Below are 14632 nucleotides of genomic sequence, written 5' to 3' on the forward strand. Positions count from 1 at the left end.
GTTGGAAGAGCTATTAGCAGTTCTGTCACTAGTTTTTCTCCCAAATCAGTTCTGAAAGATCCCAAAAAATTTATAAGTTCGGTTTAGACATGTTGGCAGTTTTAGACATGAAATAGACATCCAGTTCAAAATATTTAGTAAGGAGATATGTATCTAGGGGTTAGTATAAAAGTTAATACTGGATTAATAGATCTGAGAATCCTCAGGATAGAGTTAAAAATGGAAGACTTTAAACTTATGGATCACAGGGTGAAAAGAAGGCCTGTAGAGAAAAGAGGGCCTGGAACAGAGCCTTGGGGGATACCATGATTAGGAGGCCTAACTTGCATGAAAATCTAGCAAAAACAAAAATAAAAACTAAGGAGGAGTGGCCAGACAGGAAGAGAACCCAGATGAAAAGGAGAGAAAATAATATCAAGATCAGAGCAATTGATGTTATTAGAAACTGAAGTTTGTTTTGAAATTATATCTGGTTCTGGTCTTCCTTACTCTCCCCCAACCCCTGCCCTAATTAATATAGTAAGTTTATAAAGAGCTAAAATAAGGTAGTAGTAAGAAATAAAATGGCAAAAGGAAGCATAAAAGTCACATACCATCCCATAAATTAAGTAAGCATAGCAACTATTCATAAACTGTTTCATAAATTAGGGGCATATAGGAGCCACTGGCAATCATATCATAAATTAATTTGGGCCCTTTCCTGAGACCGTGCTAAATTAGGGGAAGTCAGCTACACACTGAAGTACTGACTGGTAGATGCTACTAATTGGCCTGTGTGTAACTGTAGATATGCTCCTGACATGTATAGTAAGAGCAGAATAAGACCAGCAAAGAACCAACAAAACGATTATGCTAATGACCTGTCAGTGATGCTAATAACTTTGAAGTCATGTTGATATGTTAATGAACTCAACCAGAGGTGGGTTGGGTAATTCAATCTATTAATCTTTTTCTGTTTTGTTTATTATGGACATGGTTTTTCTTAAGGTTGCTTAAGTTACAAACCAGAAATTGTCATATTTCTTCATTATTTTCTTTCACATAATTATTTTTATGATTTATTTGTAAGCTCATTTATTGTTTAGATTTCACTGTTAGTTGATTATTTGGGTTTGTGAATTTTGTTTATAGTCTTGTTAACATTTACTATTTTTATTGCATTGTCTACAAAAAGTAAATTTACTATTTCTGCTTTTTTATGTTTTCCTTCAATAACTTCGTTTTCCTCATCCTTAATACTTTCTTCTGTATAGAGAAAATTGTTGTGGGAAGGGAGTTTTCTCAGAACTAGTACTCTAGGATTGTTACAATTAGCTTAAACTTCCCTGTTCTTTTCTTCCTGTAGTCCAGACTCCAATCACAGGTTGGGGGGTGGAGGTAGAAAAAAAGAGAAGGGGAGAGGGGAGAAAGGAAAGGAAGGGGAGAGAGAGGGAGAATAAAATGAAACCATGAAACAAGCTGGTCTTGATATAGAAATTGTACTGGTGGCTATAGGAACCAAGAAAGGGCCTATTAAGAATATAGTGATTGATCTGAAACCAGGAATTCCAAAAAATTGGGAAAAAAATTCCAAATGAGGAAAGATTCTAGACATAGAGAATAGCTAGTGCAAAGGCACAGTTAATGGGACATGTATGTAACAGTGAATAGACCTTATGGATAGTCAAGTTGTACAATTCAAAGGGGGGAAAGTGTAAAAATACTAAAAAGGTCAAAAGAAGCTTTAAATGTCAAATGCTACTGTAGAAATCCTGATAAGAGATGATGTGTGAAACTAGGAAAGATTAGACATCTGATTTGATAAATAGTTTGAGCCAAAGTGAGAAGTTAATAACCAAGGTAATTGGAAAGATGATGGTGCATGCCTTTTACTGTAATAAGGGATTTTGAAATATAGATTTTGAGGGCAAGGCAGGGGACAAAATGGGTTTTGCTTTGGATATGTTGAGTGTGAGTGCCTATAGGATATTCAGTTTGAAATGTTCAACAGACATTTGGTAATGTGCAGAATTGGAGTCCTAAAAGCAGAATATGACTGATTGAATATACAGATCTGAATTGAATTCATTGTAATTGAGATCACTAAGTGAGATAGTTTAAAGAGATTTGAGGCCAGAACCTTATGATATACACATAACCGTCACATACATGATGAATCAGCAGTGACTGAGAAGAAGTGGTTGAGAAAGTGTGCATTAGAAAAGAGTGATCCAAAGTGTCAAATATAGCAGCGAGGTCAAGATGAATGAGAATTGAAAAGAGGCTGTTCAATTTGAAATTAGAAAATCTTTGGTAACTTTATAAAGAGCAAGTTTCATTTGAATGATGAGATTGGAAATCATTGCAGAAGGTTAAGAAAAGTGTGAAAGGAAAATTGGATGCACTGATTCTAGTCATTTTGTAGACTACATTGTTAAGCATTCAAGAACATTTATACTCTTGACTCCAACATTACTTTATGCTGTTCTCCTTTACCTGTTCTATATTGCAGCCAAACTGTGAGTTGTTGCTCTTAGCATTTAATATTCATGCCTTTGGTCATGCTTTATATAACATGATGTGATTGAAGGCATCAAATGTTGGGGTTTGATGTGAAGAATTCACAATGGCCATTCTCTATGGCAAAAGGTACGTTTATTTTGGATAAGAGGTTACAGACAAAATGAAGAGATACAAGAGACACTGGGAATGGTAAATATGAAATAGAGTGGAACAAAAAATAAAAGACAAATTCCTCAGTGGAACTCACAATTACCAAGTAGAAAGGGAGCACCCTAGGGTGTGCCCTTGGCTGGCAGGTTAAATCCTAAAAGAGATTTGGTACCCTCAGAGTTGGCTGTCAGAAGGCGAAAGACGTCATAAGACACGTTGAGGAGTTGAGAGGAGAAAAACCTCAAAGCAAAGTTCTATGGTAGGCTATAACCCAAAGAGGGAACAAAGGTGGCAAGAGCCATGAACACATTTATAAGGGCAATTTAACCTAAAGGGTTTGATATAGCGATATAGCTCTGATTTTTTATCAGAGCGAGCAGAGTGGGGCCACCTACAGAAGAGGGGGCCTCCACTGAGGGTGAGACCATGAAGCTAAAAGTGATCTCCATCAGCGCCTACCCCAAGTAGGTAATTCTATCAAGGCTTCAGCCTTTCTGCCAACTGCACCCAGTGATAACTCAGTATAACATGTCTGAAACTTTTTTGTTGTTTTATCCTTCTGTTTGACCTGTAATGCCTTTTGAAAAATCATCTTCTCTTCAAAGACCAAATCCCCCATCCCTAGAATGCTTTCCTTTTGTGTGGACAAAGTGCTGGATCCCCTTACCCAAAATGAACACTTCAGATACAAACAGAAAGCATTTTTTCAGTCCTTGCAAGAAGTCCAAGCATGAATGTGGAGACCAATTGGGCAGCCCAGCATGATATGTGGCACGTAGCGGAAAACAGGGAGTGAATTATTTAGCCAAATGACTTGGGTTCATTGGATGAATTGAAAAGGAAGGAATGCTGATTATTGACCAATGGTCAGCAATGAGGTCTACTTCCTAAAAGTAGAGAGGAAGTTACATGACTTTCCAGGAAGTCACATGATTTCCTGAAATTTAAGCCCAGGGTTTGGCCTTTTCTGCCCTACAACCCTCTGAGAATAGAGATCATGTGACTTCCTGAAACTTAGGCCTAAGGTCTGACCCATTCCATCTCATAGACTTTCTGAGTCCCATTCAGTCCCTCCTCTTTATTTCATACCTTTTAAGTTTTCTCACACCAATCCTGATACATGCCTTCTAATAGGACATCCTTGTTATCTAAACCTTCTGCTCGTTGCTCTCTTCAGCATTAACTATAACCTCCCCTCTGCCATTTAGAACCAATACCTGCACATCAGTGGAAGCTTTCAAGAACCATTTTAAGCTAAGAAATCTGAAATATTCTAGTGCTATAAGCAAGCAGGTGATAAAATATTGCTGCTTAAAGCAATGAGCAAGAATCAGAGATCCTGCTTCTGTTGAGGTCTAGACCAAAGGTTGAGATCTACATTTGGGGTACCTAAATGAAATTAGGGTTTAATTAAGGTCTAGTGGCAGGTTTGGGGTACAGGGAGTCAAACAGAGTTCCCCTGCAACCCCCTTGGATTCGGTGCAAGGACACAGCGGTAAATGAGGTCTAGTAGTGGCCCGAGTCCCCAATAAAAGCATTTATTAGCCCGAGAACTAGATTGATAAAAGAGGTTTATTATTGAGTTTAGAAGTAGGAGATAGGTGAGGATAGGAATAAGGAGGGTACTGGACAGAGGGTCCAGTGGACAGAGGGTCCCCACATGGCTAGCATGTTTGTAATCTCTGCAAAGAGGGGTTCCCAGCATGGCCCTTTTATAGTAGGAGACTTAGCTGGAGGGGCTTTTGGGTGTAGCCCCAAAGTTGGCTCAGATCCGGGTGGGGCTGGGACAGGTCCTGATCTTCTATTGGAATTCAAAGGGACCAGGATTTGTGAGTCAAAGGGTAATTTACATTATTAACTAGGAGGGGGTAGGAATCTAGAAAGGAATCTTTCCCACATCACTTCCATCAACTTCCACTCTCTGTCTTGGAAATCTTGTCGTCACAGACCAACAGAATGGCATCTGGCAGCCAGTGTTATCCATGGAACTACAGCACTGTCCAGACCCAGAGGCATCATTCCCACCTCAAGCAGTCCAGACCCAAATTCACTGGGACAAGGGATGAAGGTCTCATCTTATGGAGCTGTTTCAGGTTGATAAGGGGCATAAGCTGGCCCTGTCTAATGGGTCCAGACTGAGGAGAGGAGACAAATGACTTGTAGCATCAGCAGCATTTGGGGGCCAAAAATGTCAGAATCAGGTATTGGGTAATTTCAGTTTGACCAAGTAGTTGGAATTTCATGGCCTGAAGTCTGGAAGAAACAACTCTCACCAAAAAAAAAAAAAAAAAGTGGAGTTAGTATGGAGGTTACTAGGGGACTCCAGGAACCCCATCCAGAGGAAGACTGGGGGGTGGGAGGAGATGAGGCTATCATGAATGTCTCCAATCCAGATACCTTTTCCTAGAATAAATAACAAAGAACATATTCCCCAAATTCCTAGTTTTGTTTTCTTGAAGGAGTCAAGGCATTAGGTGGAACAGTGTGGCCTTAAGTGAGTATGATCTTCTTTAGCAAAAACTCTAGAGCCTTTTCAGTCTTACAGAGGAAGGCTTTTACCCAGTTAGTACAGGTGTCAACAAAAACCAAAAGTAGTTTAAAACCCCTTCCAGGGTATGTGTGCAAAATCTATCTGCCAATCCTCCTCTATGTATGTACCCTTCCTCCAGATATGTTGTGTCCTGCTTTCTAGAATCCCCATGTCTGGGTGATTGAAATATATCTTCCTAGTGGAGAAGTGATGAGGCGGTACTCCTGAAGATGGTGGAAAAATGGAGTCAATTTATTTCACGGACTTTCCTCTTTTTATAATGTAACAAAAACAACACTGTGCACGCGGAACCACATAAACAACTTGCTATTGTATGTAGTTTGCCACCTGGTATCACTTTTCTACCTTGTATCACTGCTTCAATCTCAACCCAGGTTGTCATTGTCCCCATCTTCTCAGGAAGGCCGAGAGCCCTTAGGGGAGATGGGGAGCTGGATCAGACATTGTTAGCAGGTTCCCTCTAGGCTAAAGGGTCTTATACCTTACCCAGAGTTTTCCCACTGACTGTGACCTTCTATACAGATAGGCCATTTTAAACAATCCTTTCAGGGGGCAGCTAGGTGGCACAGTGAATAGAGCACCAGCCCTGAAATCAGGAGGACCTGAATTCAAATCTGGTCTCACATGCTTAACACTTGCTACCTGTGTGATCCTGGGCAAGTGACTTAACCCTAATCACCTCAGCAAAAAACAAAACAAAACGAAAAAGCAAAAAATTCTTTCAGAATTTACTTGCCTGGGAGCTATATGAAGGAATGTAGGAGTCAGGAGTTGAGGAATTAAAATGCCATGCTTAGGGGCAAACAGGCAGCTGTATGAGCAGCTGAATCTGCAAGCCTGTTTCCCTTGGCCCGAAGTCCTCTCTTCTGTTGTCCTTTACAAAACGTAACAGAAACTGCTCTGGATCCATGGATAGCTTGCAATAATTTTGTTCCCCTGCATACTTAATGCAAAAATCCCCTTTCTTGCCATATATGAAAACATGCAAAACATGAAAGGCTTATTTGGAGTGGTCATAGATACTCTCATTCCTTTCCCCAATTCTAAAGCTTTGATGAGGGTAAAAATGCTCCAAACCTGGAGGGGAGCCAGCATCTCCAATAATGGGCTCAAGATGGCTTTAGAGGCTTCCTCAATTAGAAGGACCTATGGAAGCCACTGTTCTAAGGCAGGAGGGTCACCCCAAACACACCAAGTTTCTTTGAGACCTTTTCAGGTCTTAAAAAGCTGTGGCTTGTCTCCTTCTTCAGCTGTGACCAAAAGGGAGGTGAGAATTAATTCTTGGTCCAAATACTTAACAGACTGATAGGGAAAATGAGCCTTCAGATAAAGACACTGGAAGCCAGAAAGCTAAGGGTTTTTATGGCAGCAGCCAGAGAAGTCTCCAGGACTGGGCTGCAGTTCAAGATATCATCTACATACTTGTATTGTGCTCATGTTTTCTATTGACCACTTGCTCTGATTACAGAAATTTGCTACAAGAGGAAAAAGCAGGGACATGATTATAATATAATCAGTCAAAACTGATCCTTCAGGCCACAGCCTGAGAGCACTACATGACAGTCCTTAGCTCTGCCAACCAATAATTCAGTAACAATTCTACCTCATAGCCAGACTCAGGAATAACGATGGGAAACAAACAATCAGGAAACTGAATCAGAAGATCCCACCTTAAGCAGAGGCTAATGTAGTCCTCCCAGCTCTTGCCCAGATAAGACATCCATCTGTAACAGTTCAGGAAGGCATCCCTCTGAGTAACAAGGCATTTCTCAGAAATGGTGGGTTACTGACTTAATAATCAGGCAATCATATCCAAATTTGAAACTCAAAACAATATTAGTTACAATCCCAAGAGATTTCATCTCAGCAAGTTTCACTAATCAGAGACTTCAGGTCTATAAAAACAGATCAAAAAAATTTTACAAACCATTGTATATATCCTGTTAAATACGCTTGTAAGACAGTCAAAACAAATGCAGGGATATCAGGATAAAATTCTGCTCTGGGTACTTCAATAAAGTTATAGATCATATTTGGTATCATTCATTAAATAAGGAGACCATTATCCACTTAAATAAATATTAAATAATCTGCTGAAGGCAGATGGAGACCTTAGTAGAAATAACCCTTTTCAGAGGATTTGGAGTTCTAACAATTCTCCTAAAAGTTTCTTGAATTGCTAAGCAGTGGAATCTTTGAAACAGCATCAAAAAGAACCTTGCCTTCATGCAAATAATACGCAATTTTCAATCCTAAATTTTAGATTAACTACTAAAAATCCCAATCAAAAAACTTCCAGAAAACTAAAGGTAAAGAGATTAGAACTCCACACCCAGAACCAAGTCTTTTTCCAAACCTGGCAAATTCAGAAAGAAGGGGCTGAAGTCTTTTTCCCCTGCCTCTCTAACCCCCGAAACTCCTGTCATGTCCCTGGGGCCAAATCCTCCTCACAAAATCTGTCTATAGGCTATCCCATGGCTGCTGCCCTCCCTTGAGTCAGCCTACCTAGGCACTCCATCTCATGGTATCTTTCCCCTTTCCATGCAATGTAGTATCTCTACTAACTCCTCTATGCTCCTCAACCCCACTTCTCTTCCTTATAGCTAACTCTTTTAGGGTGCTAAGCCCTTTTCAGGATTTAGCCTACCAATTAAAAACATACCTCAACCTCATGGTATGTTTCCTTTCTCCTGGCAAATGATAAGTTCATTAAAGAACTTCCTCTTTCTTTCCCTCATTAATTATTAAAATCCCTTTCTATGTTCTCCCATCTCATATCTACCACCTCTGGTGTCCATTCTGTCCCTCCATTTTCGGGTCCTGGAACCACCTTTTGGTACCAGGTAGAACATCCTCTGCCCTCACACCTCTCTCTCCCTCCCTCCCTACCCCTGTCACATCAAGAATGTTTGGCAATTTTAGGTTGCAATATTATAACCCCTACTTAATTAACAATTTCACAATTTTTATAAGCGATAACCAAATAAACATCACAAAAGTGTATAAGAATCTCAGTAATTTACAGTCATTTCCAATTTTAATATACATATCAATTTTAAAAAGTTATTTTAAAAATAAATACTTTATCTTGTGATATTCAAATTATCAATTGTTTTTGCAAGCCAATCTTTCTTGGTCTTTGTTTTTTAAATCACTTTTTTTAAACTTTAAGATTCACAGTATAGCTAATATCTAACTTTGGACCAAATTTCATAAAACTTACACATATGTCTAACAGAACTGACAAAATTTTAAGGCATTGCTCATAATTTTTACAAATTATCCAATATACATTTTAGAAAGCAAAATATTTCATCTAATTAGAGATACAAACATGTGAACCTCTTAGAGTAAGTTACCAGAACTTTGTTTTAATAACCTGTTTTTATGACTTAAGATCAAATCAAATATAGATTTAAATTTCCAGTAGTAATATTTCAATATTTGCATACAAATTTCTAAGATCTTTTGCTTAAAGTAAATAAACTCACAAGTCTAGCATATATCAGTTAATAGTGATTGTCTCATGTTAGCAATAGTAAGAAATCCCTCATATCAAATTTACAATTCATCTTGCTATCTAAGGTGTCCTTTAAGCTCAACTTTCCTAGTGTAAAAGCTAATTATTAGAAAGTGTTCCTACTTAATAAAGTTGTAGTCTGTAAATTCATCCTTCATTGGGACCTATGTAACTCAAACAAGTTATTTCTCGGGGATAACAATCTTACTCACAAGGTAGTTTTTTTTTTTTCTTTCTTTTTTTTTTTTATTTAATAGCCTTTTATTTACAGGATATATGCATGGGTAACTTTACAGCATTAACAATTGCCAAACCTCTTGTTCCATCTCTTCACCTCTTATCCCCCACCCTCTCCCCCAGATGGCAGGATGACCAGTAGATGTTAAGTACATTAAAATATAAATTAGATACACAATAAGTATACATGACCAAAATGTTATTTTGCTGTACAAAAAGAATCAGACTCTGAAATATTGTATAATTAACTTACTCACAAGGTAGTTTTAAGAAGCCTAACAAACTTACAGTTTAAGAGGAATTCCAAAAAAAAAAAAAAAAAAAAAAAGACTCCTTCCTGTTTTCTTTCTTTGATTGACATCTGCTTTCTTTGTTCTCTTTTACCTCCCCCCAATTCAGAACTGAATACTCTCAGGTCTCTAGGCTTTTAAAGTGCAAACCTGATCCAGATAAGATTTGGCTTTTTTTTTTTTTTTTTTTTTTTTAGATACAAGAGAAATCTCAGTTCTACAATTTTAGAAACCATTACCTTTTGATTGTTTTTGCCAGTCCATACAAATCTTTTTCTCTTTCCTCTGTGAACCAGAAAAAGCTTGCAGCCTAGGCTGTTTACTGCCAGGTTTTAAAGCAGTCAAGCTCTTTTCTGTTTTCTCTAAAATTTCCAAACACTTAAATCTTCTGTTAACACAATCGGTGCAAACAGATTACAATTTACATAAAACTACTTTTACTATCATATCACAAATAACAAATTTCACTGAACTGAGTGAGTATATTTTAATTCTCTCCCTCTGATCCCTTCATCCATGTGTCCTGCTGTGGTTAGGGACTGAGGAAAGGAGGAAGAAAGAAAAAGAGACCATCTTTACTCTATGCATTATACTCCTTGTAGCGAGGATTTAGTTGAATTTGCTTCCAAATTACTTTACACACACAGAAAAATCATTTATCTCAACATTGATATTCTATGTTGATAACATCGAAAAACCCAAGCAATTAACTTCAATAGAGAATTTAAAACATATAGCATTTGTTTTATGCTAAGTACTTTGGCAATCTTGAAATGACCAATTGCCAAACTTCCCAATCATTGTTTCAAAAATTAGCTAACTTTATTTCTGTAGCCCCAAGTTTGGCCAGAGCTGGGATCCACAGGAAAAAGTCAGGTTTTTTTTTTTTCTTTCTAAGGTGGGAGTCAAGGGTGTTAAGAAATCTTTCCCAGTGTTCTAACTGCAGCATAGAAAATTTTCTTCTTGCTGGCAGCATTTTAAATTTTTGCAGGTAACAAAATCTGGTTTACAGAATACACATGACACAGATACAGACAAAAATTACATGGAAGAGGTCCATTCTTTACTCACACAAAACAGCAGTCATCTCATCAAGTGCATTCTTTGGTGGCATTTTAAATTTTTGCTCTGAAGATTTGGTTTGGACTGCTCTTTCCCCTTTCCCTTCTGGGGAAAACAGTTCTAATCTCATGGTTTGTGATCCTGTAATGCAGAGAGCCAACCTCTTGACTTGGATCTTCAAGTCCAAAGGGGTCGTCCCCATCTAGCAGTGATCCAGAGCACCCCTGCTCTGTGTTGTTTATCAGGATTTCCTTTTGGCTTACTAGGCACCACCCCTTAAACTTGAATCACCAATCCTTGATGATCCCAAGGTCCCATTCAGCCCAAGTGCACAGGCAGTGACTATTACCTCTGGATTATGCACTTAAAAGTTACCTGACTTGTCTCCTTGCTTCTTTGAAGACTTGTATTTCTGTCTGTATTTGAATGCCTCTCTTCAGACTCATGGAGAGGTAGGCTGAGTCCCATCTCAGGGATGGTTAGAGAAAACCCAACCTGGCACCTGCCTTATATCAAAACCCCAGCCATCTCTAGGAAGTCACAGATCCCAGATGGGCCCCTCAAAACTTACCCAAATTGACTACTCAGAGGCATCTTCAGATACAAATAGGAGAAAATTGATTTGGTCCTTGCAAGGAAAGGTCCAAGCACACCAGTTGAGCAGCCCTATATAATGTTTTACACATGGCAGAAAACAGTTTTTCTATAAACAGTAAACAGTTTTACTATAGTAAAAAGACTTGGGTTCATTGGATGGATTGAAAAGGATGTTACTATTGATCAGTAGTCAACAATGCTGTCCACTTCCTGTAGGTCATGTGACTTCCTGAAGCTTAAACCTCGGGTTTGACCTTTTCTGCTCTACAGCCCTCTGAGAATATGGATTATGGGACTTCCTGAAACTTAGGCTCAAGGTCTGACCCATGCTATCCCATAGACTTTTTGAGAAATCTTTTTCTGGTCCCATTCACCTTTTCTGCTCTTGACTATTGGGTAATGTGGTTTTCTTTTAAGTTCCAACTAAAATCCCATTTTCTACTGGAAACTCTTCCCATGCCTTTTCTTGGTTAAATGTTTCTTATTTATCCTGTATGTAGTTTGCTTTGTATATATGTATTTGCATATTGTCTCATTAGATTGTAAATTCCTTCAGGGCTGGGACTGTCTTACCTCTTTTTGTATTCCCAGCTCTTAGCACTGTGCTTAGCAATTAATAGGTAATTATAAATGTCCATTGATTACTTTTTCCTTTCTTCCTTCTCATAAACAGCTGACTCATACACCCTTGTAGTTCCTAAACTCTCATTGCATTTTGCTTGTGTTCTCTAATACACTTACTTCTTACTTGTAAGAATTTGGGTATCAAATTCCTTAAGAAATGGCAATTGCAAGTGTCTCTTGATTTATCTAAGCTTTTTATCTCTCCCAGTATTGAGGGAAAAGATACCCAACAAGATTAGGATTCCCCTAGGTCGGTGTCATGGGTTTGGCGAAAGAATTAGCACCCTCAGTTTATCTCCAAGTTAAGGGGCAAAGAGTTATAATTGTGACACTGAGTGATACAAGCTAAATTTCTAAAGAAATTTAGCAAAAAAACAAAAATAAGAGGATATTACACTGCTCGACAGCAGACTAATTCCAAAGGAATTTAGTAAAGAGTCAAAATCAAGGAGGTAATTTTATAAGAAGGAGAAACAAAGATTAGTTGATATGTTAATATGATGGTAAACATGTATTAAATATAAAAATTACATAAATACTTAAAACATTTTATTTATCATTGTATTAATATATTGTGTACAAATTATTTGGAAGATTAAAGAATCTGCACTAGGATTTTGACCCAGAAATCAGTTGTCATATAAAAACTTGTGAAATCATAACACATTTCTAAGAAAACAATTATTATATCTGTTTTTTTTGATCTAATGAAATTTATGTCAATTTTAAATACACACTTAAATTGAATTGCTAATTTGTTTTTGTTCTGCCAATTGAATCCTGTTTTTTTTTAAACTTTATAACTGTTATAACTTTCCTAAGAATGTTTCTTAATTTTCACATCTTTATTTATTTATTTATTTTACAGACTGGCTATTTTAAAAATTCAACAAATGTATTCCACACTTGAAATCTGCTGTTTTCTTCTACTACCACCTCCTTTAGAAATCTGACTTCTTAAACAAAAGGTAAAGTTATATAAGGTTACCTTTAAATAAAAATGTATATTTAAATAAGTGTACTTATGTACCTTACTCTGCTCATCTAAGACTGTTAAAATTTTTGTAATCTGAAGTTCCTTATTAAACAATTTTACTTGAGCTTCCCCCCAAAATAGCATCATAATCTAAACAGTAACAATCTTAAGCATAACTTTTTTTATTTTTAGTAGTATTTGCATTTCATAAAAAAAAATTTTTTTTTGCCTAAATTTTCATTTCAAGACAATATTCTAGATATTGAACAGTTATTTAATTTATACTGAACATAGTAATATTTGAGTGTTTACTTCTGGTACTATTATAAGCTATTTCTGATACTTTTGCAACTTTTAATAACAGCAAAAGATTTTAGTGCCTGTATGTCATTATTATGTCTTTTAAGTAAAAATTTTATTTTGACTTATGTTGACAAACATAGATATTCCAATGTTAAGCAAGGTTATAAAATAGAAATGAAGAAAAATATGTCAGGAAAATAAAATAACAATAAGATACCAGGAATAGTAAATATAAAATAGAGTGGGAGAGCATATGAAAGTCTAGTTACTCAGTAGAACTCAACAGTTACTCAGTACAAAGGGAACATCCCTTGAGGTTGGGTATGCCCTTACCTAGCAAGTTAAATGTAGAAAGAGACTCACACCTCAAGGTTGGGAAGAATAGTGGAGTTAAGGGAGGTTTCATGTGGCATGGGGAAAGAGAGAAGGAGAAATTCCACAATGCAATATGTCATGGCAAACTGACCCAAAGGAAGACAGTAGTCATGGAATGGCCTATAAGTAGATTTTATAGAAAAAATTTAACTTCAGAGACATGACTGGGATTTCTGACAGAGTATAGCAACATGAGACTGCTCAAGACCTCCCCAGAGCGTGATACCTTGGAACTAAATTGATTGATCTCTATCAGTGTCTCTCCCCCTTACTTGCCTCAGGGATCAATTCTTTACTTTCTCTCTTTCTAACACCCTATTTAAGACCTTATCAATAACTATATAGTTAAAGTTAATGATTATATTCTTCATTTTTTGTTTTTTTCATTCTACATCACTTGATGTGAGTTGTTGGATATTCCCTTGAACTATTTCTAATCATTGGTATGATACAATAATCCATTACATAATGTCTTGATTTCTATTTTTTTCTATTATAAATAGTGCTGCTAGTAATGTTTTGTCTTTTTTCCAGTCAATAACTACTTTAGTAGGATAGTAAATTGTAATAGATCACTAGATCAAGGGATATGCATATATTTGCATAGTGGGATGAACATAGGAATGTGACCTTGAACTATGCCCTAACTGTGCCTTAAGACTTTGCAATAAATTGAGCTATACTTAAAAGCTGCAGGCATTTGATTATCTTAAACTTACATTCCCCTACTGTCCCTGTCTCCTTTCCCCACCTTTTCATTAGAATTGAAATACTTAATATTGTTTTTTTTTTTTTTTTTTCTTAGACATATCCCTGAGACTTTATTAGGTAAAATCCTTTTTTTTTTTAATTTATTTATTTTTTTTTATTTAATAGCCTTTAATTTACAGGATATATACATGGGTAACTTTACAGCATTAACAATTGCCAAACCTCTTGTTCCAATTTTTCACCTCTTACCCCCCCCCTCCCTAAATGGCAGGATGACCAGTAGATGTTAAATATATTAAAATATAACTTAGATACACAATAAGTATACATGACCAAAACATTATTTTGCTGTACAAAAAGAATCAGACTCTGAATTATTGGAAATACTTAATATTGTAAAAAGTGTGTTATTGACTAGTATTCTTTGTTTCTGGAGTAGATTTTTTTATCAAATTGGGAGTCCAGATTCCTAGCCAATGGAAAGAAGGGCCAGGAAAAGTGGAGGTGTTTCTGCATTAGAGTCTGTATAATCTTGTTTTTGTAGTTTATGCTTTCCACTCCTTTACTGGTGACACCTTGTCTGTTAGGAATTGCCCTTTCTCATGAGATCATGATAAATCCTTTTTTGTTTTTCTGCCTTGAGAGTCTCTGAATTTAATTTGGGTAGGGGTTATAGCTGACCCACACAGTTTGGGGGGCTTGTTCCAGAATATTTCCTATTCATGAGGGATCTC

The 14632-nt window shown here is 36.9% G+C and overlaps 1 protein-coding gene across 7 annotated transcripts in view; it reads left to right on the forward strand.

Moving 5' to 3' along the window:
* The window catches only part of FAM126B (family with sequence similarity 126 member B), an 80543-nt gene that overhangs the window by 17439 nt on the left and 48472 nt on the right, over positions 1 to 14632 (forward strand). For 5 of the 7 annotated variants that reach the window (XM_031958358.1, XM_031958351.1, XM_031958353.1 and 2 more), the window contains one exon: positions 12402 to 12501. The exons of 1 other annotated variant lie outside the window; for it this stretch is intronic. The gene's annotated coding sequence lies outside the window, so the exon portion shown is untranslated. Of the gene's footprint in view, positions 1 to 11125; positions 11227 to 12401; positions 12502 to 14632 lie in introns of all 7 variants that reach the window. One more of the 7 variants, XM_031958354.1, reaches the window with a different exon arrangement.

This window comes from Sarcophilus harrisii, chromosome 3, assembly GCF_902635505.1.
Source record: "Sarcophilus harrisii chromosome 3, mSarHar1.11, whole genome shotgun sequence".
In the NCBI taxonomy this organism is placed as follows: domain Eukaryota; kingdom Metazoa; phylum Chordata; class Mammalia; order Dasyuromorphia; family Dasyuridae; genus Sarcophilus; species Sarcophilus harrisii.